Source organism: Sminthopsis crassicaudata, chromosome 3 (assembly GCF_048593235.1).
Source record: "Sminthopsis crassicaudata isolate SCR6 chromosome 3, ASM4859323v1, whole genome shotgun sequence".
NCBI classification, from domain to species: Eukaryota; Metazoa; Chordata; class Mammalia; order Dasyuromorphia; family Dasyuridae; genus Sminthopsis; species Sminthopsis crassicaudata.
The window spans coordinates 602,260,461-602,288,137 of NC_133619.1; the positions used below are offsets into that span (position 1 = coordinate 602,260,461).

The following is a 27,677-nucleotide window of genomic DNA, read 5'->3' on the forward strand; positions in this document are numbered from 1 at the left end:
CACATATATGTCTCTTTCCGCTCTTTAGTATTTCTTTGGGATATAATCCCAGTAGTAGCGCTGCTGGGTCAAAGGGTATGCACAGTTTGATAACTTTTTGGGCATAATTCCAGAGAATCTGGCCATTCTTGAGAGCAATCTGGAACTATGCCCAAAAAGTTATCAAACTGTGCATACCCTTTGATCCAGCAGTGCTACTACTGGGCTTATATCCCAAAGAAATACTAAAGAGGGGAAAGGGACCTGTGTGTGCCAAAATATTTGTAGCAACTCTTTTCATAGTGGCTAGAAACTGGAAGATGAATGGATGTCCATCAATTGGAGAATGGTTGGGTAAATTATGGTATATGAAGGCTATGGAATATTATTGCTCTGTAAGAAATGACCAGCAGGATGAATTCAGAAAGGCTTGGAGAGACTTATATGAACTGATGCTGAGTGAAATGAGCAGAACCAGAAGATCACTATACACTTCAACAACAATACTGTATGAAGATGTATTCTGATGGAAGTGGATATCTTCAACATAAAGAAGATCCAACTCACTTCCAGCTGATCAATGATGGACAGAAACAGCTACACCCAGAGAAGGAACACTGAGAAGTGAATGTAAAATATTAGCACTACTGTCTATCTACCCAGGTTACTTATACCTTCGGAATCCAATACGTAACGTGCAACAAGAAAATTGGATTTACACACATATATTATATCTAGGTTATACTGTAACACATGTAAAATGTATGAGATTGCATGTCATCTAGGAGAGGGAGTAGAGGGAGGGAGGGGAAAATCTGGAAAAATGAATACAAGGGATAATGTTATAAAAAATTACTCATGCATATATACTGTCAAAAATGTATAATTATAAAATTTATATATATATATATATATATATATGACACAGTATTTATAATTTTTTAAAACATAGCTTACCTTTTTTTGGGCATTAATTCATTTAGCTCTTTCCATGATTCCTGGTATTCATTACAGACATCATTTATCACAGCATAGTTAGTATTCTATTATAGTTGTGTACCACATTTTGTTTAGCCAGTACCCAACTGATGGACATTTACTCTGTTTACAAGTCTTAACTGTTACAAAAACTGCTGCTGAGTATTTTGTAGTATATGAGGGTTTTTCGTTTGTTTGTTGTTTTTTTTTAAATCAATGGCTTCCCTTTTTGTAGTGTCCATCAATTGGAGAATGGCTGAATAAATTATAATATATAAATGTTATGGAACATTATTGTTCTGTAAGAAACAATCAGGAAGTTGATTTTATAGAGGCCTGGAGAGACTTATATGAATTGATGCAGAGTGAAATGAGCAGGAGATCATTATCCAAGGCAACAAAAAGACTATATACCATGATCAATTCTGATGGATATGGCTTTCTTCAACAATAAAATGATTCAAGCCAGTTCCAATTGTTCAGTGATGAAGAAAGCCACATACACCCTGAGAAAGGCCTATGGGAACTCAGTGTGGACTACAATATAGCATTTTCAGGCTTTTTGTTGATGTTTGCTTGCATTTTGTTTTCCTTCTCAGGTTTTTTTTTTTCTTTCTATATCCAGTTTTTCTTGTATAGCAAGATAACTGTATAAATATGGTTAATATGACAGTAAAGGAAAAAATATAAATGTTGGAGATAATGTAGGAAAATGAACACAATTATGTTTTTGGTAAAGTTGTGAATTTATCCAACCATTCTGGAGAGCAACTTGGGATTATGCCTGAAGGGCTATAAAATTGTATGATTCAGAAATACCACTACTATGTCTATTACCCAAAGAGATCACAAAAAAGAGAAAAGGACCTACATGTACAAAAATATACCAGCTTTTTGTGGTAGCAAAGATTTGGAAATTGAGAGAATGTCTATTAATTGGGCAATGGTTAAACAAATTATGGAATATACATGTAATGGAACTCTACTGTACTATAAGAAATGATAAGCAGATGGATTTCAGAACCTGTAAAGACTTAGATGAATTGATATTGTGTGAAGTAAACAGAACATCGGACAGAGTTTAACAGAAACATTGTGTGGATGATCAACTTTGATAGACTTCTTTCTTCTTGGTATTACAATGATCTAAGACAATTCCAATAGACTTGGGTTGGAAAATGTTATCCACCTTCAGAGAAAGAACTATGGAGTCTGAATGCAGATTGAAGCATATTATCTTCACTTTTTTATTGTTACGGTGTTCCTTTTTTGTGATTTTCTCTTTTATTCTGATTCTTCTTTTACAGAATGACTAATATGGAAATGTGCTTAGTATGATTATAAATGTATAATCTCTTTCAGATTTTTGCCATCTTGTGGAGGGAAGATAGGAAAAGGAAAAAAGATCCACATGTGCAAAAATGTTTGTAGTGGCCAAGAATAGGGGAATGGCTGAGTAAGTGATGGTATTTGAATGTAATGGAATATTATTGTTCTATAAGAAATGATGAGCAGGCTAATTTCAGAAAAGCCTGAAAAGACTTACATGAACTGATGCTGAGTGAAGTGAGCAGAACCAAGAGAACTTTGTACACAGTAATGGCAAGATTGTGTGATTATCATCTATGATAAACTTAGTTCTCAACATTACAGGGATCCAAGACAATTCCAATAGATTTGGAATACAAAATATCATCTGAATCCAGAGAAAGAGAACTAGGATCAAAGTATACTATTTTCAACTTTTTCATTTGTTTGCTTTCTCTTTGTTTTCTGATTTTTCTTTCATAATAAGATAAATATGGAAACATGTTTAAAATTATTGGCAATGAATAACCTATATCAGATTGTTTGCTGTCTTGGGAAGGGAGTAGCTAAAATGGAGAGAGTAAAATTTGAAACTGAAAACTAGGGGGAAGGGGTAGAGGGAAGGAGGGGAAAATTCAGAATAGAAGTGTGAGTGCAAGGGATAATGTTGTAAAAAATTGCCCATGCATATGTACTGTCAAAAAAAAAGTTATAATTATAAAATTAATTTTTAAAAATGTAAAAAAAGAGAATGTTAAAAATTATATGTTTAATTGGAAAAATAAAATACTACTGAAATAGTAATTAATTCGCTTCCTCTAGTCTGTTCTATTGACTAATCTTTGTTTATTCTTGTTATTTTGTCAGACTCAGGTGATATACTGGTTAGTTTTGATTACATGGGTGTTTTTTTTTTTTTTTCCTTCTTTCTTTGTTGTAAAAAAACGGTTGCTTTTAAGGAAAGGATGGCAGTACATTCACAAATGAAGGTGAAATAAATAAAGTTTAATTTTTAAACTCAGAAAGAGCTACTATTGAGAAAACCTAAATCTGAATCCAATTTTTAGCCATCATTAGCTATGGGAACCCTAATTTACACTCCCACTGCATTTACTCTAGTTCAAGATACACAGAATTTATTCTCTCTTGCCAAGATTACTATGACAGGCTCATAATTGATTTTCCTGCCTCTAGTCCCTTCCTCCTCAAACCATGATTCTAACATCTACTATAAAATAAGTCTGATCAAAATCCTCCAGGAGTCTACAATGCTTTCCAAATAAACAATTTCATAACCAGATATTTAAAACCATCTGACAAAAACCCACTTTGCCAGGGTTATTTCACTTCTCACCGAACTAAAATATTCAGGTCTTCCTGTATCAATCAATCAACAAGCATTTATTAAGGATCCATATGGAGGACTGCACTGGGCACTATGGATCTAAGAACAAAGAATCAAACAACTTGACTTACAAGGATAGAGGTGACAAATAACATAAGTATGAGTAAGTAAGAGAGAGAGAGAGAGAGAGAGAGAGAGAGAGAGAGAGAGAGAGAGAGAAGCCACCTCATAAGCAGAAGAAATAAAAATATTTATCAGAGCCTATTACAGTTACTCCATTTACATATCAAAACATTTATAGAGGCACATCTTGTAATAGCAAAGAATAAGAAACAAAGTAGATGCTTATCAAACTGAGGAATAGCTAGCTAAACAAATTGTGGAACATGAAGGTAATGAAATATTACTGTGCTGTAAGAAAATTATTTATATGATAAATGGAGAGAATGCATAGAAAGATCTACCTGAAGTGATGCAGAATAAAATAAGCAGAGCTTAGAAAACAATATAACAACAATATAAAGTGAAAGAAACACACACACACACACACACACACACACACACACACACACACACACACACACACACACACACACAGAAAAATCAAAAATGATTATAATAGAATTATATGAAGATATAAGAAAAGATACTCAAAAACATCCTTTCAAGGAAGTCCATAGATGTTACAAATTGCACATGCTTTTGGATTTCTTCAACATTGTATTCATTAGTTATATTGATTCCCCCCCTCTTCATTTTCTTTTTTTTGTCCTTAAAAAGGATTATTTTATGTCACTCAGACTGGCTAAAAGGACAGGAAAAGATAAATGTTGGAAGGGCTATGGGAAAACTGGGACACCAATACAGTGTTGGTGGAATTGTGAAATGATCCAACCATTCTGGAGAACAATTTAAAACTATGCCTAAAGGGCAATAAAACTGTGCATACCTCTTTGATCCTGCAGTTTCTATATTGGGTCTGTATCCTACAGATCATAAAAAAGGAAAAAGAACCCATATGTGCAAAAATGTTTGCAGCAGCTCTTTTAGAAGTGGCAAAGAACTGGAAATTGAGTGGATGCCCATTAGTTGGGGAATGGCTGAATAAATTATGGTATCATGAAAGTTATGGAATATTACTGTTCTATAAGAAATGATCCAGCAGGCTCATTTCAGAAAAACCGGGAGAGACTTAACATGAACTGATATTGAATGAAGTGAACAGAAACATGAGAACATTGTACACAGCAACAAAATTATGTAATGATCAATTCTGATGGACTTGATTCTCTTCAACAATGAGGATTCAAAGCAATTCCAAAAGATTTGTGATTTGGAAAGAGCCACCCACATTTAGAGAGAGAACTATAGAGACTTAATGTGGATCAAAGTATAGAATTTTCACCTTTTTTGTTATTGTTCTTTGTTTGCTTGTTGTTTTTTTTTTTTTTCTTTCTTGTGTTTTATTTTTCCCTTTTGATCTGGTTTTTCTTGTACAGCAGAACCTATATTGTTTAACCTATATTGAACTGTTTGCTGTATAGGGGGGAAGGGAAAGGAAAAACACCTTGGAACACAAGGCTTTGCACAGGTGAATGTTGAAAACTATCACTGCATGTATTTGGGGGGAAAATATTATAAAAAATAAATAAAACATATTTTCCTAAAATGTTAAAAAAAAATGCTTGCCATCTAGGGGAGAGGATGGGGGGAAGGAGGGGAAAATCAAACACAAGGCTATGTAAGGTTCTATGTTGAAAAAGTATCCATGCTTATGTTTTGAAAATAAAAAGCTATATAAAAGATAAAATAAAACATTAAAAAAGGTTAAAAAAATAAAAAGGACTATTTGTTATATGGAATGATTCTTTAAGACGAGCAAGGGGGAAGGATAATTGGGGTAGATAGAAAAATAAAAGACATAAATAAAAAAACTTATTTTTTTAAAAATATAGAATCTATTATGTATAGTTATACGCTAACAAAAGTATGAATATAAAAGAAATAGAATACCTTCAAAAAATATAAAATGCCCTAACTTATAGAAGACCAATTGGAAATTTTGAATAATTCAAACTCAGAAAAAGAATTAGCTGTAAAGGAAATACTAAAGGAGGGAAAATATGGTCTTTCGTGTTGGATCCACAGGAGAATCTACAAAACTTTTGGAGATCATTTAGTACCAACACTACACACATTTTTCACAAAACTGAGAAAAAAGGCATTCTGCCTGATTCTTTGTATGAGATAAATGTGGCTCTGATACCTAAACCAACAGATCAATATCATAAATGAATACCAATTTAAAAATTTTAAATAAAATCCTGTCACAGACTATAGAAATTTATCAATCATTTATCACAATCAATCTCAATTTACATAAAGTAATATAATTTATCATATTAGAGACTTGGGATGGAAAATGCCTTTTATATCCAGAGAAGAACTATGGAGATTAAATGTAGATTGAGACATACTATTTTTATCTTCTTTTTTTCAAGTTTTTTCTTGTAGTTTTTCCCTTTTGTTCGGATTTTTTTTTTCACAGCATGATTAATGTGGGAATATGTTTAAAATGACTGTCCAGGTATAATCCATATCATATTGCTTGCTGTCTTCAGATAGGGAGTGGTAAGAGAGGGAGGGAGAAAAGAAAATGTAAACTCAAAATCTTACAAAAATGAATATTGAAAGCTATATACCTGGAAAAATAAAACTATCGAATAAAGAAAATTTTTAAAAATTATCCTATTAGAAACAAAAACATCTCAAAATACAGGTTTATCTGATTTAGATGCCTGATATTTTGTAGTTGATTTGTTTCAGTCCTGACTCAAACTCCATCTGGGGTTTTCTTGGCAAAGATACTGGAGTGTTTGCCATTTTCTTCTCCAATTCATTTTACAGATGAGAAACTTAAGGCAAACAGGTTCACACAATTATTAATAAGTGTCTTGAGGCCAAATTTGAATTCATGTCTCTGTGACTCCACAGCTGGCACTCTATCCCCCTATGCCACCTAGCTGCCTAGACACCTGAAAAGCCTTTGATAAAGTATAATACTTGTGCTAAAAACCTTACAGACTATAGACACAGAGGTGTCATGATGGTCCAGGCTAGCTCCTCTGAAGGGCTCAGAATAAGTCCTTGCCCCATGTTGGGCACCAAAATTGTAAAGTTCTTGTCGTCTCTCAATTGGAATCCTTGTCTGGGAGATCTCTTTTCTGTAAAATCTTTTCCTCTGTGAGCAGGTTTCTTAGGAAGCTTCTGGAGCCTCCAACCAGACTCTCCTTCCAGATCACTGTCTAAACTCAAACTCCTAGTCTAGACTGTTCTCCAGGCTCGATGATGCCTCTTTTATCCTAGTAGAGAATGGGACTGTGAGAAACACTTCAACCAATGAACTTGCTCCCTCTAACTCCTTTAAACATGTAAACTCTCCCTCAGAATTCTAAAGATGTAAACTCCCTTTAAAGGCCAGAACCAAAGGTATGAATTCTGAGCTAGAGAATTGTTTAGACAATCTGAGTTCACACCTTGTAATCCTAACAAAGAGGAACCTATTTTAAATTCACAAAATCTTAATCAGCAAATATAGTAATTGAAACAATAGTTTCAGCAAAGTTGATGACTACAAAACTGTTGCCATTCACTTGTGATCAATTCCTCTCATGGACCATAGGGGTTTTTTTTTGGCAAAGATACTGGAGTGGCTTGCCATTTGCTTTTCCAGTGAATTAAGAACAAGAAAGCTGTTAAAGAACTTGACCAGGATCACATAGCTGGTAAGTGCTTGAAGTTGAAATTGAACTCAGGTCCTTTCTGACTCCAGGGCTGGCACTCGTTTAACCATTATGCCACCTAGCTGCCTCCACTCTGAGTATTACATTACCCCAAGTGTCACTTGTTACAACTGGTCTCTTTGAATTGCTTCTAGTAGCAAATAACCAGCACAATACAAATGATGTCCAATTGATCAGTGAGATGAGTCATAGGACTCCTCAAGAAAAATCAAAAGGTTAAAGCAATGAATACTAAATTGAGTCAGAATAAAAAGAAAAATCTATGTATTAGTTAAAAAAAAAATTAACTTTCCAAGCACAGGATTGGGAAGGTTTATATAAAAAGCCTGTCTCAGAAAATAGTATCCCTATCACTGGAAATCTTCAACCACAGATTGATGGCCATGAGTCATGAATGCTGTACAATATTCATGATTAGGGATAAAGATTGGAGTTGACCCAAGCCCTGAGGTCTTTTTCAACTCTCAGTTTCTATATCTGCAATACCCCAAAACAGGTTACATGCTGGTGGCAATGAGGGATTGCTTCAGAGAAAGGGCCAGACCTCAATGGACCAATGAAATGGCTCCATGATTCAAAACTGGAAAGTTACTGCCACCCAGTGGAAAGCAGTGTCAGGGTGAGAAAAGAAGCTGGCACAGAGATCCTGAGCAAGTTCCTCAGTCCCAGAGGCCACCTACCTCCTCCTGTCTTTCCAGAACAGCTACAAATTCTTTCTTCTAGCTATGGTTTTCAGTCACTGAATTGAATTTGGTCATTTTCTAGTCATGTCTGACTCTTCGTGACCTCATTTGGGGTTTTTGAGGCAAAATATGGGAGTGTTTTCCATTCCTTTTCCTAACTTATTGTGCAGATATGGAAGCCAGAACACAACAGTTAAGTGACTTGCCCAGGGTCACACAGCTAATAAATGTGAGGCCAGATCTGGACACAAGAAGAATTTTCCTGACTTCAGGCCCCAACACTTTATGCACTGTCATCTGACTTCCCCATTTTTCTAGTTACTCCAACATAAAGAGGCAATTGAGGTTGTGACTTGCCCAGGATCATACAGCTAGAAAGTGTTAAGTGTCTGAAGCCAGATTTTGAATTCAGGTCCTTCTGACTCCAAGGCCAGTGTTTTATCCACTTTATCATCTAGTTGCCCCTATCATTAAACTTTTTAGACAGGGTTCTTATTCTTAACATAGGCCAAAAATTTCTTTTTTGAAATATTTTTATAATTGCACTTCAGCATAATTTATTTCCTTTGTAATCTTGCATATTTTGTTTTATGCATTTAAAAATATTCTGAGAAAGATTCATGACAAAAAAAAAAACCTTTTAAGAACCCCTTATTTGGGACTGTTAATACTGTTAACATGAAGCAGAACAAATGGAAAAAAGCACATGCAGATGAAAAAATTATGGCACGATGGACCTTAGTGTTCACTGAGTATAAATCAATTCATCTTACAAATAGGGAAACTGAGACTCAGGTTAAATGACCTACTTAGGTCATAAGTAAGGAGTTAGAGATGACAGGACTTAGAACTAAGTCACTCAGACTATTTTAAATTCCCAGTGTCTGTGTCTCTGTGACTCCCCACCAAGATACCACTGAGGAAAAAGAATGGGCTTTTTCCTTAAATTTAAAAATGTACTAGTTACAAAACAAAAACCACCACCAACAACAAAAACAAACCAGACTAATGCCAACATATCAATGGACTCTGGGACTGGAAGTTAAGAAATTTGTTTTGTGTAAACTTTCAAAAGACCTTTAACCATTCACCTGTGATGAAGCCCCCAGATAGAAAAATCCTTTAAATCAGTCAAGTTAGTAGATAAAGGCATTTAAATTTTAGCATTGACAAGGTACAGATATCACAAAGATTTCTCACTACTCAATCAAAATCTACTGTCATGGGAGATTAAGCACCAGAACAACAAAAAATCTTAGAAGAGTCCATGAGCATGGAAAATTTATCTGTTGATTGATAATTAACTGGGTCCATGTTAGATCTTGAGCAAATATGAAGAGTTCAGTTTTTCCTAAAAGACTTTTTCAATTTAAAGCTACAAGAATGAAAAAAGTTTATTGCTAAAACACAAATTTTTAGTAATCTCAGGAAGATATATAATAGGGTGTGTGGAATTCATCACTGGGAATTTAAAATAGTCTGAGTGACTTAGTTCTAAGTCCTGTCATCTCTAACTCCTTACTTATGACCTGAGTAGGTCATTTAACCTGAGTCTCAGTTTCCCTATTTGTAAGATGAATTGATTTATACTCAGTGAACACTAAGGTCCATCCTGCCATAATTTTTTAATCTGCATGTGCTTTTTTCCATTTGTTCTGCTTCATGTTAACAGTATTGATAGTCCAAATAAGGGGTTTTTAAAAGGTTTTTTTGTCATGAATCTTTCTCAGAATAATATTTTTAAATGCATAAAACAAATATGCAAGATTACAAAGGAAATAAATTATGCTGAAGTACAATTATAAAAATATTTCAAAAAAGAAATTTTTGGCCTATGTTAAGAATAAGAACCCTGTCTAAAAAGTTTAATGATAGGGGCAACTAGATGATAAAGTGGATAAAACACTGGCCTTGGAGTCAGAAGGACCTGAATTCAAAATCTGGCTTCAGACACTTAACACTTTCTAGCTGTATGATCCTGGGCAAGTCACAACCTCAATTGCCTCACAAAACAAAATAAAAATTTAATATAATATAAAAGTTTAATGATGATCTGAGAGCTGAAGAACATATGAATAAATATAATTTATAACTCATAATTAATAGTGCTTTAAGGAGGTTCCTTATAATATTAACCCCTTTTCACTGGTAATACAAATTTTATTATTCTCATTTTAAAGATTAGGAAAATAATTGTTCAAGTGACATGACCAAGGTTCAGGTCTTAGTAATGGCAGAATTAAGACAGTAAAATCAGATCTTCTTGCTCCAGCTAGATGTCTAATATTTTTCCTTCTAATTTTTGTTATTTCTGTGAGTCTGACTTCAATAATGCCAGCCCCATATTTCTCAAAACAATATCACTGTTATGGAAATGTCTTGCTTCAATTGTTCCCTCTCAATGAGGAAGGTAAGGATCGAGGGAGAGAATTTGGAACTCAATTTTTAAAATGAGTGTTGAAAGCTATTTTTACATGTAATTGGGGAAAAATTAAATATAAAATCAAAAAACATCACTATTGTTGTTCAGTTGTGTCTGATTCTTCACAATCCCTATGGACAGTCATGGAGTTTTGTGGGAAATAATACTGGAGTGGCTTGCTATTTCCTTCTCCAGTGGACTAAGGTAAATGGGAATAAGGTAAAAGTGATTTGTCCAGAGTGAGATAGCTAGTATCTAAGGCTGAATTTGAACTCAAGTCTTCATGACTTTAGATCCAGCATTTCATCTACTGAGCCATCTAAACTACTTTCTCTCACTTTTCTAGTTTGATAAAAAGTTAAAAAACACATTCCTTGTTTCCATAAACAATCAGTAAACTGGGTGCTGGGAGCTTACAATATAACATGGTTTGTTTGGAAGAATCTGTTGAGCAAAAACAAAAAGTATCAATAAATTTAAAATGTTGGATTTAAGAACTGATTTATTATTTCATTGGCATAGATAACACTGTCTTGGTCAATGCAAATCAGCACCAATTGCAACTTATCGATAAAGCAACAAAAAGCATTTATTAAGGAATTACTATGCCTCAGATTCTGCTGGCTGGGTGCGAGGCAAAGACAAAACTGGCTAACAGTCTCTATCTTCCCACATCTTGCAATCTATCTAAAGAAGGCATTTAAAAAATCATTTTGGCAACTATATGGAGAATGGATGGCAAAGGAGTAAGATTCAAGGCAAGGAATTAATTAGGAAACAATTGAAATAGTCCAAGTGAGAGAGAAGTGAGAAGGACCTAAAGAAGGGCTATGTGAAAGTAAAAAGAAGGGGATGAATGCAAGCCAAGTGAAAGAAGAAATGAAACAATCTGACAACTCAGTAGATAAGTGAGAAGAGTAGAAAGGTGAGTTCCTTAGGGCACAGAGAGATTAAGTGACTTGCCTAAAATCACACTCTAAATAGGAAAGGGGGAACTATATTTGATTGTCTCCCAAATAAAGAGTAAAATTTAAATAAAACTTCACCTTCCCTATTGGGAAAACAAACAAACAAACAAAAAAACAAGCAAAAAGTTTTCACTAAGTTAAGGCCCAAAGGAAGGGGCTCATTGGAAAGAGAAGAGTAGAAAGAGGAAATTCAAGAAGTCACTTAAGAAAATGCTAATAGGGAGGAGTACAAGCGAATTTTGGTATTAATCACCCACAAGCAAACAAATTAGTCTTTTTAGTTACTTTAGGAAAATACTGAATAGAATCAATTGAGAGGTGAGAAATTTCTATCTTCCTAATCCCAATCTCAGGTCAAATTGATAATTGTTGAAAATAATGTGCTTCAGCTATAATGATGATAGTTACAAAAATACTATACTCTTCTTAAATTCCACAGATATGGGCAACGAGGTGGCTGATACAGCACCAGACATGAAGTCAAGAGTACCTGAGTTCAAATCTGGTCTCAGACACTTAACATTACATTCATATATACAATGATGATTTTTTAAAATTATAATGCATATAGTGGCTTGCAAAATACTCTACATCTGTTATTTTATTTGATCACAATAATCTTGTAAGATAAATGGTATAAATATTATCCCCATTTTATGAATAAGTAAAAAACGGCTTAAAAAAAAAAGGGCAAATAGATTTTCCAAACTCAGGTATCTAATGTGGCAGAGCTGCCAGCTGCCTAATATGTGATTACAGAATACTTTTCAGAGGCAACTCTGAACTTCAGGGACCTGAGTTTACATCCAACAGGTATCATCAGCATGTAGACAATTTCTGGAGGGCTAATGCTCCTCCAGATAATAAACAGGCTGGATTACAGTCTCATCACTAACACATTTAGGCCCCAAACAGAAACAAACAGGATCACTATCCACTAACAGCTAGAGATTTGAACAATTCAATTCAATAAATGCTTATTAAACAAGTCCAGCACTCATCTATTATACCACCTTCCTGCCTGCATAGTTCAAATGTATTTAATATTTTTTAATCATTAGTATCAGGCAAGACACAAAAGAGGGGAGACAGACTCCCCTAAAGTACTCTCCTGTCATGGAGGAACTATAGTATCAAATAAGGAAGGTGAGATGGCTAGATACTCCATGAATCCCCGTTTTCAGGTAACACGGAGCTGACTATATCATGCCCCAAAATACTGCTGATTCTTCTAGACAAGACCCACATCACTTGACAGTTTAGCTTAATTAGATAATTAATCTTTGTAGATATACAGGAAAAAAGCAAGAGGAGAAAAATTCCTATTGTTCAATGATACAGGATTAGATATATAATCAAGAAGCTCTCTAATTTGATTTTTTTTGGAGAGGGTACAAATGGATGAAGAATTGGAAAACTGAGTGTCACTCAAAAGGCACTAGAGAGATTGATGACAGATGAGTAGGAGTAATGTAACACAAACAAGTAGTTACAAACATAAAAACGATCAAACATAATAAAGAGTGTCCCAAAAGTTATGGTTTTATTGACTAAGCTATTATTGACACTTGTCCTAGATGGTGGAGTTAGACATAGATTAAACACTCTACCTTCAAGGGCCTTTACACATCACAAATTCTTTTTAGGCTTCTCTGAAACTATCTCCCCTCATCATCTCTTACAGTACAAAAGTTTTTTTTTTTTCTATCATATTCATTTAATATAATTTGTCTAATCATTCTCCAAATTATGGCCAACCCCCTCAGTTTCCATTTCTTAGTTAACAAAATGTCTTAAATACTTACTTCTCCATGGCAGACACTGTGCAAATCAGAATAGATTCCCCATTTATCCATCAGCTGTATCACATTCTGAAGTAAACCTGACTGGAAAAATACTTTGTAGAAATATAAGTTTAAGTCCACTCTCCACACGGACAGAAAGGTAGAGGACTGATCAGCTGCCCTGCAGTAATATCTGTCCTTCAATTGTTCCAGTATTTTCCCAGACTCCTCTGCTTTAGTCATCCTTAGTGCTGATACCTGTCCCTCTGAGATTAACAACCACCTTCTGGGTACAGATCTCCCATGTACCTTGTTTGTTGATACACTGTCTTTCCCATTAAAAAGTCAGCACTTCAAGAGCAAGGCCATTTTCCTTTTCTTTATATACCAGCAATTACTTAACAGCCAACAAATGTATGTTACAGATTTGACCGAATCATCTGACATATTGGCCGCTATAACATTAATACAAGGATGGCAAAAAAAAAAAAAAAAAAGAAACTATAATTTTTCTTTATCTTGTTTTTAGTTTATCATAATGAATGAGAAAAATTATTTTTCCACTTAATAGTATTTTTTTCAATTACAAGTAAAAACAGTTGTCAACATTCACTTTTATAAGATTTTGATTGCTAATTTTTTTCTTCTCCAAAATAGCAAGCAATTTGATTTAGATTATACATGTACAATCTTTTAAATATATTTCCACATTAGTCATGTTCTGAAAGAAGAATCAGAACAAAAGGGAAAAACCATCAGAAAAGAAAAAGTAAAAACAGTATGCTTCAATCCACATTCAGACTCTATAGTTCTTTGTCTGGCATTTTCCATCATGAGTTTTTTGGAATTGTCTTAGATTATTGTATTGCTGAGAAGAGCTACTTTAACAATGAGAAGAACAAGAAATGGAAGGAATTAGAATAAGCAGCAGAGAACCAAAACTATCATCCTTTGGAGATGGCAGAAAATTCTAGAGAATTAGCTAAAAAACTTCTTGATATATAACAACTTTAGCAAAACTGCAGAATACAACATTTCTCCCCATTACTAATAAAGCCTAGCAGCAAGTAAAGGAAGGAAAGGAAGAAGGAAAGAAAGAAGGGAGCAAGGAAGGGAAGAAGGGAGGAAGGAGGAGAGGGAGGGAAGGAGGGAGAGAGAAAGGGAGAAAGAGAAAGAGAGAAAAAGAGATAAAAGAAAAAGAAAGAAAAAAAGAAAAAGAAAAACACACGGATTTTTACTACTGGAACAAACACAAGGAAGTGAAAAAAGCCATTGTTGACATGGGACCATGAGGCTACAACAGTAGAAGTCTCCATAACAATTCTAACTCTGACTCTTGGGGACTTCAAAAATACATGTCAAACCACTCCAACACTCCACCTCCCAAAGGGTTGGTTGGTCTAAGGAAATCCTTTGCAAACTATAAAACACTAAACCTGAGCTTCAGAATGAATGAATTAAAAAACATTTATATGTATTATGGCCTATTATGTGCAAAGCCCTGTGCTAAATGCTGGTGACAGAACTCAAATATTAACGTGATAAGACCTTTACTTTTAAATAAAGTAGCTTAACTTCATAATTTAAGAGTCAGTTCAGGAAAGTTACACTTAGAAACTTCAAAAAACCTTTAACTATAACTGTTCAAAGTTTAGCATTCTACAGGAAAGTTAACATAAAAACAGTATTAATTTTCCCCTCTAAGAAAGAAGTTTAGCTCCTCCTTTTAGTTAAACATTGCACAACTTATGACCACTGTGTTAAACATTGAGTGGTATTATGAATAGCTATCTGAAGAGGTGTGGTTCAGTGATAAAAAATAGAAACAGTTCATGCTTGTACACTTTCTCTCAGAAAACATAGCTGAATTTTAGGAGGATCACTCTTAGAAAAATAAATCCAAGAGCAAAAAATATTTGATAGAGCTAGAAAAACAACCTGGCCATTTTAACCCTCCATGTAACTGGAGATAAAAATCATGAAACAGTAGAATCTTATAATTCAAAAATTCATCTTTAAACATTTAGCAAAACCTCAGATGTAAGTATTTTGAGTATTTCTTATAGGCCTTGTTTCCCACATCCCTTTAAAAAAGAGAGAGAGAGAGAGAGAGAGAGAGAGAGAGAGAGAGAGAGAGAGAGAGAGAGAGAGAGAGAGAGAGATTGTTTAATTCAAGAGTTCCTATATAGATAAATTTCAGCATCTCCAGTGCCTAAAGTAGGCACATAGCGGATGCTTAATAAAAATACTCATTAATTGGTTGGAAAGGTCCTCCAATAGATTCAACTGACAAAGAAATCAATGCCCAGAGAGGTGAGATGATTTACTCAGGGTTGCAAGGTTATCCAAAAACCTACAAATCTTGGGACTCACAGTGGATGACTTAGAGACCTATTTAGAAATACTGATCCCGATTTCAGAAAAGCCTGGAGAGACTTACATGAACTGATGCTGAGTGAAATGAGCAGGACCAAGAGATCATTATATACTTCAACAACAATACTATATGAAGATCAATTCTGATGGACCAAGTCAGTTCCAATAGAGCAGTAATGAACTGAACCAGCTACACCCAGCGAAAAAACTCTGGGAGATGACTGTGAATCACTATATAGAATTCCCAATCCTTATATTTTTGTCCACCTGCATTTTTTATTTCCTTCACAGGCTAATTGTACACTATCTCAAAGTCCTATTCTTTTTGTGCAGCAAAACAACTGTTTGGACAAGTATACATATATTGTACTTAATTTATACTTTAACATATTTAACATGTATTGGTCAATCTGCCATGGGGGGGGGGGGGGAAGGAGGGGAAAAATTTGAACAAAAGGTTTGGCAATTGTCAATGCTGTAAAATTACCCATGCATATATCTGGTAAGTAAAAATTATAATTAAATTAAAAGAAAAAGAAAAACTGATCACAAGAGTTATGCCAAAGCCTTTCAAATGAAAAACAGAAATCTAAACAGAACTCCTTCCTGGCATTACAAGCCTAGAATACTGAAAAGATTTATTAACCATTAATTATGTTCTAACCTGGACACAAACTGCAGAATTTAGAGCAGGGGTTTTCAAACTACAGCCCGCAGGCCAGATGCGACCCACTGGGGACGTTTATGGGGCCCAAAGGGTTATGGCAAATGGTCAGAGGGGCAGAGACAGAGTGTGAGCTTTTGTTTTTACTATAGTCCGGCCCTCCAACAAACTATCTGAGGGGCAGTGAACTGGCCCCCTATTTAAAAAGTTTGAGGACCACTGATAGAGATTCAAAAATAACTGATACATCAAACTTGTCTCATTTTACAAAATGACAAATAGTATTTTTCCTAAAAATCTGTAAGAATAAATGTTATGCACTGGGAAGTGAATGTAAATTGTTAGCACTACTGTCTATCTACCCAGGTTACTTATACCTTCGGAATCTAATACTTAATGTGCAACAAGAAAATGGGATTTATACACATATATTGTAATCTAGGTTATACTGTAACACATGTAAAATGTATGGGATTGCCTGTCATCGGGGGGAGGGAGTGGAGGGATAATTTGGAAAAATGAATACAAGGGATAATATTATAAAAAAAATTTACTCATGCATATATACTGTGGAAAAAAAATTCTAAATAAATAAATTAAAAAAAAAAAAAGGAATAAATGTTATGCTTCCCCTGAATATCTTCTACATCACCTACCCTGGAGCTGTAATGTACACCTTGTTTTCCCTATGCCTCCTTACCCCAGCATTATATAGCAATGAAACTGACCAATGGCCAAGAAAAATCTACTACCTCTATGAAGTTAATAAATAGCAAAGAGCTCAACAAAATTTTAAAAATTGTTTGCTTCCTGTGAATACCTTTTGACCCAGCAGTGTTTCTACTGGGCTTGTATCCCAAAGAGATAAAGGAGGAAAAGGGACCCACATTTGCAAAAATGTTTGTAGCAGCCCTTTTTTGTAGTGGCAAGAAACTGGAAACTGAATGGATGTCCATCAGTTGGAGAATGGATGAATAAATTATGATATATGAATGTTATGGAATATTATTATTCTGTAAGAAACGACCAACAGGATGATTGCGGAGAAGCCTGGAGAGACTTATATGAACAGATGCTGAGTGAAATGAACAGAACAAGGAGATCATTGTACATGACAACAAGCCTGCATGATTTTCAATTCCGACCAATATAGCTCTCTTCAACAATGAGATGAATCAGACCAGTTCCAATTGTTTAATGATGAAGAAAGCCCTAATAAACCCAGACAGGCTTGTGGGAACTGAGTATAGACCAAACATAGCATTTTCACATTTTCTGTTGATGTTTGCTTGCATTTTGTTTTCCTTCTCAGATTTTTTTTCTTTCTAGATCAGATTTTTCTTGTGCAGCAAGATAACTGTATAAATATGCATATATTGGATTTTACATATATTTTAGCATATTTAACATGTATTGGACTACCTATCATCTAGGGGAAGGGGTGAGAGGAAGGAGGGAAAAATTTGTAACAGAAAGTTGTGCAAGGGTCAATGTTAAAAAATTACCCGTGCATATGTTTTGTAAATAAAGCTTTAATTTTTAAAAAAATGTTTGCTTCACACCTAAATTTGTGACTTCACAAATTCTAAATGAGGGTAACCAGGATCTTCACCACAATATTTTAATATCTTTTGGTTAAGAGAGAACAGTTGCCTGGCACAACTACCCTTACACATTTTCCCAACTCTGATAGCCTTCAGAGGCCCAGACAAGTTAAAAAGTATTTATTTACCGAATGTTTTAGATCACTGTTAAGAATTATTTCAAACAGAATTTTGGAAGGTGGGACCATTTAGTCACTGAATTCAAACACCACATGATTTAGGAAAACCATTATATTGTTCCATGTAGTTGTCTGAATGAGTGTACAAAAACATGCTTTCATTCTAAGAGACAGCAGTATATGGAAAGAAAGCAATAAATTTACAGTCAGAAAATGGGCTTACATCACAACTGTTCCCAGAAGCACATGTGGGATCTTGGCTGTCCCTCCACTGAGCTAAGCCTCAGTAAGGGATGGTTTGGGCCTAAATGCTGTCTAAAATCACTCCCAACTCTAATCTGATCTCAGTCATCCCTTCCAAATTGGTCCAGCTGACTGCCCTTCTTCTCATCCCCTCTCCTTTCTCTTATCTCCAGTCCCTCCTTATTTACAATTCCTTCTAAGCAGCTGCAAACATGTAGATCATCCTTAAAAACTCTCAAACAGCTCTTCTTCCATTCTCAGAAAAACTGAAAAACTTACCTTGCTCGTCTCTGCAATCTGGATTCAGATTCCATCATTCAAGTGGAATGGTTCTCTCCAAAGTGACCAAGGATCTCTTAGTTCCCAAATTTAATAATCTTTTCTCAAACCTCATTCTGAAATTTCTCTGCAGCATCTGTCACTATTGATAACCTTCTGGCTGCTTTCTCCTGTATTTTTATGAGTGTTCCTTCTTGGTTCTCCCTACCTTTCTGACTATCTTTTCTCAGTCTTATCTGTTGAATCTTCATCCCTGTCACAACTACTACTCCACAGATAGATCCCTCATGAACCTCTCTTTTTTTCCTACATCAGAGTCTCATAACCTGGAACAAATGGATAAATTCCAGAGAATCTGTGAACTAGGAAGTGAAAAAATTTACATCTTTATTTTCACTAATCTGTCATTTCTTTTGAAATCCTATTATTTCAGTTTATGCATTTAGAATCATTTAAGAAACATTCCGAAAAGGAGATCCTAGATTTGATATAACTGCAAAAGGGACACCAAAAAAGCCTTCTTAATCCACAGAATGAGAGCAATTTATACAATAAGGATAATAATATAAAATGAAACAAGCTTGAGACGTGGGGTCTCAGATCAACCCACAATGATCAATCACAATTTCAGAGGGCTCATGATGCAATACACCTTCAAAGAGAAAAATGATGGAACTGAAGAGAACAGACTTGAAACCTAATATTTGTACATTCAGCCCCTATAAAACCTCTCACTGAGCTAAACATATTTATAAGTTTAATAAATACTGATTGGCTTCATTCACATTTATATTTTGACTCCTTATTTTCTAGCCAATGTATATTGTAGAATACAAAATTGTATAAAAATTAAATATTGTACTAACATAACAATGTGCCTTAGACAAACCATGCATGCATGGTACCAAGATCTGAGATTCAAGATTAGTTTTATTTTCTGTAAACACCCAAATGAAGTATCAAGGAACATTTTAACCTCAAAACAGATTAGCTGACTCAACATAAATTCAATAGCCACACTCTAAACAGCCACACTTATCACTGAATATTCAGCCATAGGACTTACTTTCAGTTGGTATCCTATTGTATAGTGCCTATCACTTTTATTTCATTAGCTAAATATATTAAGTAGAAGATGTTAAGTTAAAAAGTCAAAACTCTCATGTTGGCACAATACATATTTGATACTTTACATACCATGAAGTTTTGTTGCAAAGTCTGCATGTAAAGGCTCTCCTAATCCAACCATCTCCTTCCTTGTCTGCCTCCACAAAACACCACAATTTCACTTCCTCTCTAAATACCTCAGAAATTTTTTGGTTATAAATCCCTGTCTTTCTCTTTTCTTCAACTAACTTCTTTTTACTTGTGGCTTATTTTTTCTGGCAGTTTTGTTTACTAAAATGACAATCACACAAGACAATCAATTTTGTATTCTAAAGACTTGAATGAATGATAGTCACTCTTGGTGAAGGGTGAATGGATAAGGTTAATATGTAAGTAAAAAGCAATCTTATTGATGTTTGATGATCGTGAATATTCTTAAGTTTAACTTAAATCTATGGAAAATATGAATAATAAAAGTTGATGTTACTAAATAAAAATTTTAAAGAAATAATTTTCCCCCTTCTTTATTGTTTTCTTTCTTCAGTTATACATGTACATTTTTTCTTAAATACATATTTTTTTATGAATCATGTTGGGAGAGAAAAATCAGAACAAAAGGGTAAAACCACAAGTGGAAAAAAAAAAAAAGAAAAGAAAAGATGAACATAGCATGTGCTGATTTACATTCAGTCAAGTAATAATTCTTAATCAGTTTTTCTCCAAAACAAAACAAAAAAAAAAAAAAAAAAAAAAACTCCAACAAATCCCTGCTATGGGAATAAAATAGTTTTTCAGGTTTATTGGTTGTTTTTCTGTTTTTCAAAATGGTCACTATATCCTCTGCATTTGATAACAAACCTGTAAGGTATAGAAAAGGCTTCCAATTTTGGAAGGGTCAAAGATCAATACCACTAAAGAAATACTTTTCATTTTCAAACTTATATTCAGACACAATAGCAGGAGATCACATAGATTTAGAGCTGAAAGGGGCCTGCTCTACCTCCATCATTTTACAGATACTGAGGCCCTAGAAACTTAGTGATTTACTCAAAATCATAGACAATAAATGGCAAAGCCAGAATTGAACCTCTCCACAGGAGAATGCTGTCTTCTGCCTATGTCACATATTAAACAGCAGGAGCCAGTCCAAGTCCAGCTGTGATGCAAAAATAATCGTCATTCTTTTGTGATGCTTTTCTAGTTGGCAAAATTAGGAATCATCAAATCTGAAAAGGTAAAAGGAACCAACCCAAATGAATCCCTTCCATGAAATGTAGACTTATGAAGACTCTTGCTTGAATACTCTCAGGAAGAGCAATTCACTAGCTCAAAAAAAAAATGACCCAGATCATTTGTTCTCATTTTCAGGAAGCTTTTTCTTATGTTGGACTGATATGCTCCAAAAAGTCATGACTTTCAGACAATCTGCGATGTCAAATGATAGCTCAATATTTCATCATACTGTGGTAGGAATACAGGTCAGAAGACCTGGTTTCTAAGAAGTCACTCTGATCCCACCTGTGCAATCTTGGGTAAGAAACTTAATTCTTCTGAACGTTATTTTTCTCATTTGAAAAAGCAACCAAAAGAAGCCAGACCAGCCGGAGGTCCATGGAATCCTTTCTAATTCTAGACTGACCTAAGAAATGAACACCAAGTGATTTCATCAGGTATGACTCCTTCCTTTTCCAACAAAACTATCTATCCTTGACAACTTATCTCTAGGAATTGCTAAAATTAAAAAATTCATTGCAGTTAGGTATCTAACTTCATAAGGGGCCTGTCCAAACTTAACTAATGGTGATTTCAATCAATACACCTTAAGTCAGTCCATCACCAAGGTAAGTCTTTCCAGATTTAGGATCTGCCAGAATTCAGGATCCTTTTACAACATAATGAAGCACCCAGAGCAATGAAATGGAAGACTAAGTACCCCAAAAGAGTGAAGATATGTATGGGTATATTAAATTTTTAATTGAAATTCTACTACTTTATGACCTTCATTTTAGTCATTCCAAAATGAATTATTTTGATATAAAAGGAAACCAACCAACAAAATATCACCAGATCAGTCCTTTTCTATGTAGGACTCAAAAGTGTTTCACCTTAGTACCAGTGAAGATGCTGCCCCTGACCTACTATTTAGAGTTTATTTGTTTTGAATACTTGTCCTAGAAATGGGGAGAGCCTTTCCTTTCATGGTTGCCAAAGACTTTGTTACCTAGTGACCAACTTCGTGTTGATGAGCTTCTCCCTATTTATTTAGCTAGGCTGGCCTAGCTCATGCCCAATTTAGTAGAGCTTGCCAGAACTCTCTAATGTCCTAACTTTAACCATAATGAACTATCAGACTACAGATTTGGATTGTTTTTATTTATATAGCATTTGTAAACCATAAGATGCTAAATAAATGTGTGCTTTTGTTTTATAATTAGAGCATCCCAGTCACCTGTCTCCTAGAAGCTTCCTTTTGGTCATACATGGGACCACCATTAGACTAAGAATATTATTCTCATTATAAATAAGGAAACTAAGGCTCAGGGAGTCAAGTTAACTGGAGTAATATAGTTAAACGTTTAACAAATTAAATTCAATAAACATATGCTAGCCACATAATACAGGCAAAGCACTGTCAAGGAAGAAATTATTTCTGGCATGCACCCAGAGAGGTATAAATGAATAAACCATAACACAAGAGACAAAAGCAAAAAAATAGGGAAAAAAATCTGAGGAAACAATAGCCACTTACTCCCGGGAGATCAAAAAGGAGATCACAAAGAGTTGGCATAAGACTTGAGCCTATAAGGAATATGATTATGATAAGCTAATGGAAAGGGAAATTATTTGTGGACTAAGCAAACATAAAGGTGGGAGAGGGCAAACTGAACTCAATGAATAACTAAGAGTCCAATTAGGTTAGAACAAAGGGAAAAATAAAGGGAAATCATTGACACAGGTTTAAGCATTATCAACATCATCAAATCAAAATGTAAAGCATTACATACTTTAAAGTGCTATCTCATGAGATGAATTCCTTGCTTGTTGACCAAGTTAAACAAGTAAGACTTCACTAACAGCATAATCTTACCAAGTACATTCATTTATCACTCCTCCTAACTCACAAACCATGCCAATGTGTACCTCTTTCTCCCTCTTAAATTCCATTTGCCGTGATATTTACTTGGTTGGTACCAGAGAGTCCCTACTTATTATATAAGTGAGAGATAAATCTTATTTATATCTCGCCCAAAACGAAAACAATGTCCTTGAACACACTTCAATTCAGTCATTTCAGTCCTGTGGGACTGTGATTCCACTTGGAATTTTCTTGACAAAGGTTTATCATTTCCTTCTCCAGCTCATTTGACAGATGAGAAAATTGAAGCAGAGTTAAGTGACTTTCCAAAGGTCACCCAGCTAGTATCTGAGGCTGCATTTAAACTCAGATCTTCCTAGCTTCCAGGCATTGCATCCTAGCTACCCCTGAAGATAGTTCAGTTGAAAAGACCTGACATACAAAACTGAAAATCCAAATAAGTCATTTGATGATAGAACTGAGTGCTGGAAAGAGACCGTAAGTAGGGATCATGAATACCACCCTCATTTTACAAAGGAGGTAAATGACTTTTGTCTTTAATCACTAAACTGGTTACCTGTCTATACCTGGATTAGCCTCCATACAGGACTATACTTTTATTATTCAATTAACTTATAAGAATATTGCAATGAGTTGCAGCTAAAGTGCAAAATAACTCAACTGTTGTGGAAACAAGATAAATAGTAATGAACTTTAAAAAGAAATACCATCATATAGGCATAATAAAGTTTTTAAAAACAACTTCCACAGGTTAAAAACTCAACGTGAATTTTATTGATTAACATAGGCACATCATTTTATCAAGGAAAATTTTTGTCCACATATGGTTTGGTTTGTTGTTGTTTGTTTGTTTGTTTGTTTTTTCCCCCCAAAGCGGGGTTTAGTAACTTGCCAGGGTCACACAGCTAGGAAGTGTTAAGTGTCTGTAACCACATTTGAACTCAGTCCTCCTGACTTCAGGGCTGGTGTTCTATCCACTGCACCATTTAGCTGCCTCCCTATCAAGGAAAATTTTAAATTAAGAAGGATAAAAGTTACTGTGGGTGATCATATCATAGCTGCACTGACATAAATCTAGGTCTTAATTGCCAGTTTGGAATTGATTTCATGTACTCAGAAAAAGAACTTTAAAGGAAGCAGGCAGGTTCTTCCCAATTCTCTTAACTACTCTGAACCTCCTCTCCTTTTTATTTATCACAGTTTTTCCCCTGATAGTAACATGTTATTATGTATTATGAATTTGTGTGCCTTACCTCCCTCACCCTCCCATTAGACTGTAAGCTCCCAGAGGGTAAGGAAGGTCATTTCATCTCAGTACATCACACAACAGGGAACTAAAAACAGGGAATCAAAAGCAGAGGACAGTGAATAAATGGGCTAAAGATATAGACAGTTCTTTTCTGTAGTATTTCAAGGTTGAGAGCTTTTCAAATATATTCATTAACACATTTGTTAATAAATACCTATTTAACAAAGTAATATTCATCAAAACTACCAGGCTAAACAACTACCCACCTGCAGGGCTTCTGAAATCCACAGCTTTTACAGTAAGAATGACTGTCCCTTGGCCCAAGTCCAATGGAATCACAATACAATTCCAGGAACATCTATTAAGTGTCTACTTAATGACACTAGAAATTTGAGGTAGGAGATAATCACTTCCAGCTAAGGAAAAGTAGGGAATTAGAGAAAGCTTCATGGAGATGTGGCACCTGAGTAAAATCTTAAAGGAAAGGGGATTTCAACAAGCAGAGACAAAACAGAAGCAAAGCTGAGGGGCTATGACTTCATTACAGGAAGGCAAAGTATTAGGAGCAAAGGCTCAAAGGAGTGAGAATGGGGGCCAGTAAGACAGACCTGAAAGTAAATTATATGGTGGTCAGAAATGGGTGATAAAGCTGGAGACATACTAGGGAATCAGATTAAGCTGGAAATGCTAAAATACAGAGATTCTATTTAATTCCTCAGCCAAAAAGGAGTGACTAAATGCATTGAACAAAAGAACAGAGCCTCACAAGATTTGCAAAAGAAAAGTAGATTAGGAGAAACAATTGTGGAGGACGCAGCCATTAAAACCAGACCAGACCTCTGGGGTCCAATAAGGCCCAAGGAAGTAAAGACAGTTTGGATAAGAATTTTCAATCATCTGAGGCAGGATTTGAACCCAGGTCTTCTGACTCAAAAGTCAACCAGTGCTCTTCCCACTGTACCACATTGCCATTTTTTCCCATTGCTGTTCCCCAAAATTGGATCTCTTATGGCTTTGCAGCCACAAAATTTTAATTTTTCCCAACCTTTATTCGTCTTCTAAGCAATTTTCCCTCTTACATTACATGTTTCCTCATCAAATGTTCTGGTTCAAGATGAGTACGGTGACTGCTAATATCACCTATCTCTGACAGTTGATGGGCTACGATGATTTATTTATTCATTAGCATCCTCTTCATGGTATGCTTTCAAAAATTTCCAAAATCTCAAATGATTCTGGGGAAACTCACTCAACAAAGACAGGTGGAGAGCAGAAAGGTAGGGACTGAGAAAGGAAATGAACTAAATTTCTGTTCTTCCCCATCCTATGGGGCAAGTAGGTATCAAAGTGATACAGTGCCTGGCTTGAAGTCACAAAGGTTCATCTTCCAGAGTTCAAATACAACCTCTTGAGATTTATTAGTTGTGTGACCCTGGGCAAGTCATTTAACCCTGCTTTCCTCAGTTTCCTTATCTGTAAAATGAGCTGGAGAAGTAAATAGCAAACCACTAGTATCTCAGCCAAGAAAACCACAAATGGGGTGGGGTCACAGAAAATTCCAACACGATTGAATACAATTATCTTATCCAATACAATTCAAGTGTAATGTAGTTTACAGATCTCAAAGTACATAACTCCCTTTTCCAAGAAATAGTTTCCAGCATGCGCATCCAAGCCATAGGACTTATTTGCCTTCTCTGAGTTTTCTCAACATTAAGCTGAAAACATATAGAAACTTATTGTTGCAATGTAAAGGACACTAGAGACTTCTCCAGACCTGGGAAAAGAAATACTAAATAAGTGATAAAAAATTAATTGCTCTAGAGTACCTCCCATTAAGTTGAATTCGATAATATTCAATATTAAGATATTGAGTAAAATACTGATCGAATATTTTTTAAAGAATGTCTTAAAGGTAACCGAATTTCTTTTGGACAGATGGCATTCGCCAGTTTTCAGGAAAGAATTCACGTTTCTCTTCCTTGGAAACAACTTCTGACTTCCTAACTGTAAGCTGTGCATTGGGACATTTTTTGTTGGTTTCTTAAGTCACCGAGTTTTTTATTTCTCTCTAAATGAGGATTTAACTCATTCTTTCAACTTTTTTTGTTGTTATTTTGTTTTGTTTTACACAAGATTGGGAAAGGATGGGGTGGGAGGAGGCAGGGCCAAGGACCAAGTCGAAGGCTGTCCTCGATGAATAGGAAACTGCCTTAGCTGCCCTAGAAATCACTAAAAGTGGCTACAAGTATCTTACTCTGTTCCTCCAGCTTAGACTTCAGCACGTCCATGCTCCCAGGCTCCCAAGGGTCAAATCTTCCTGGGGCCCCAGCCCTGATCCCTCCTCAAAAATTCTCCCGGAATAAGAACAATCTCAGGGATGCATGGGTCTAAGGTGTCAACCAACTCGTACTAGGCACTAATCGCTAGGATGAAAAAAAGGGGGAGGGGGCAAAAGACACTCTAGCCTCCAGGAGCTGCCAGTCTAGCAGGAAGGGCCTACTCCACAACGCCCCCCACCACGGGGCAGGAGTTCAGACAACTTGCTCGAGGTCCCTCGGGCCACCCAGGGGCGCCTGTCTTCCGAGGAAAGGACCCCCCCCCCCAGACAATTACGGGCTCTGCCACGGCCCCGGGAGCCTACCGGGCGTCGGAGGAAAGGAAGCAGGATGCAGCCGGCGGCTGGTTGGGTTTTCTGACTGGACTTTGATCCGCTCCAGTTACGGTAACAGGATCCGTCGCTGTCCGTCCCTTCGGGGCCCGGGGCTCCCGCGCGGCCACCCCGGGGTGAGTCCGAACAAAAGCACCCGCGAGATGGGGGCGTGGAGGGGTGGAGCGGAGCCGAGGTCGGACTGAGGATAGCGGCCCTCGGCCCCGACCCGGCCCCGCGGGGCAGCGTCCGAGAGCCGTTACCCCGGCCCCCAACCCCGAGGCCCCCCGTTCCTGTCCCCGCCTCACTCACCAACTCGACCCTTCGGCCAGGCGGCAGCCGTCGCCTCGGCCGTTTCCTCCGGAAGTCGCGCTCACCTGCCCAGCGGCCCCCGCCGCCACCGCCTCCGCTTCCACTGCCGCCGCCGCCGCTAGTGCAGTCAGCCCCGAGCGGGGCGGAGGAACGGCACGGGACGGTTAGGAGAGGGGAGGAGACAGGAGTCCGCCGCGGGGCACCCTGGGATTTGTAGTCCACGGCGAGAGCAGGGACATGGCGGGGATAGAGGGGGCGGGGACGGAGGTGAGAGAAATAGCGAGAGTACGGAGAAAGAAAGAGGAGGAGAGGGAAGAGAGGGAGGAGAAAGAAAAAAGAGGAGGGGAAAAAAAGTGGAAAAAAAGGAGGGGGAGTGGGAGAGGAGGGAAGCAAAAAATGGTGGGACGGGGCGCCAGTTCTCTGGCTGTACAAGTTCCTGAGGTAGGCAGGTGGTGAGTATGCGCGCGCCCCCACCCCTCCCCGCTTCGCCCCGCCCCTCAAAGCCCCGCCCCTTGGGGAGAGACTAGGGTCAGTTCAGACGCTGGACGTTTGAGAAGTTTGGGAGAAGGGGGTCGTGTTGTTCCGGACTGGGGGGAGGTTTACAGCTGCCTCCGGATCGAGACCATTTTCTACAAATGTTGCTCACCTTAATTCCAATGCCTTCCTTTATTAATTATTTTGCCCTTTCTATGGCTTGCTTTGTATGT

General features: G+C 36.4%; 1 protein-coding gene across 3 annotated transcripts in view; it reads right to left on the reverse strand.

Annotated features, from left to right (window-relative positions):
* Positions 1–27,401, reverse strand: part of PHACTR4 (phosphatase and actin regulator 4) — a 105,177-nt gene extending 77,776 nt beyond the window's left edge. Inside the window, exon 1 of one of the 3 annotated variants that reach the window (XM_074305613.1) lies at positions 27,036–27,401. The gene's annotated coding sequence lies outside the window, so the exon portion shown is untranslated. Of the gene's footprint in view, positions 1–26,652; positions 26,928–26,970 lie in introns of those variants that run through there. The other 2 variants (XM_074305611.1, XM_074305612.1) reach the window with 2 other exon arrangements.
* Positions 27,402–27,677: the final 276 nt, after the last annotated feature.